General features: G+C 42.1%; 1 pseudogene; it reads left to right on the forward strand.

The window, feature by feature from the left end:
• The window catches only part of LOC108764924 (probable multidrug resistance-associated protein lethal(2)03659), a 2,292-nt pseudogene extending 1,797 nt beyond the window's left edge, over nt 1-495 (forward strand).
• The last annotated feature ends 253 nt before the right edge of the window (nt 496-748 follow it).

Below are 748 nucleotides of genomic sequence, written 5' to 3' on the forward strand. Positions count from 1 at the left end.
GTGCTAACGATTGCTCATCGACTCAACACTGTTATGGACAGCGATCGTATCTTAGTGATGGATGCCGGTAATGTGATGGAGAGTCAATGTTTCTTTAGTTTGTCTTCTTACGAATTTTATGATTAGAGTGGCCCATCGAATCGAACAGGTGACAAAATCTTTCCTACAATCCGTGTTTGTGGAAAATCAATGTAACGAATTTATCGATCATTCTTGTGATATATTTTATACAAAAATTTTGTAATGTAGCGCTTCTGGTCTATAGGAAAGGCACCAAAAGTAATCACAACAGCTACCAAAGGTTTGTTGATTCTCTCGCCATGTTCTTTATTATTCTTCGTATCGCGAGCGTACAATCGAAGTCGCAGTGGTCGACCACCGCTAGGGACAATGGACTGTTCGATTGGGCGCGCCGTTCGATTGGGCGCGCTACAATTCGGCCATACTGACGATGGTTTGGTCTCTCAAACTACGAGTATGGAGACAGCTCGTTAGTCTGACGGTATATTAGTTGTGCAACTAAGAGGCGCCCGGGCGTTACAATAGGTGATGAGTTTAGTATCATCATTGTGATTAATATTAGTATAATATGTATATCTAGTTACGAAGCTAAGGACCACGTTGTGGTTGGGTGTACTATTTATGAGTAGGTCGTTTTATAATCTACGTTTTGGGCAGTGTTTGGTTCGCTAAGCCTGTCCAAGGTCGTAAATTACTCACGTCCCAGGTGCCTATGTATGGTTTTTGC

This window comes from Trachymyrmex cornetzi, unplaced genomic scaffold (genome assembly GCF_001594075.2).
Source record: "Trachymyrmex cornetzi isolate Tcor2-1 unplaced genomic scaffold, Tcor1.1 scaffold1160, whole genome shotgun sequence".
NCBI classification, from domain to species: domain Eukaryota; kingdom Metazoa; phylum Arthropoda; class Insecta; order Hymenoptera; family Formicidae; genus Trachymyrmex; species Trachymyrmex cornetzi.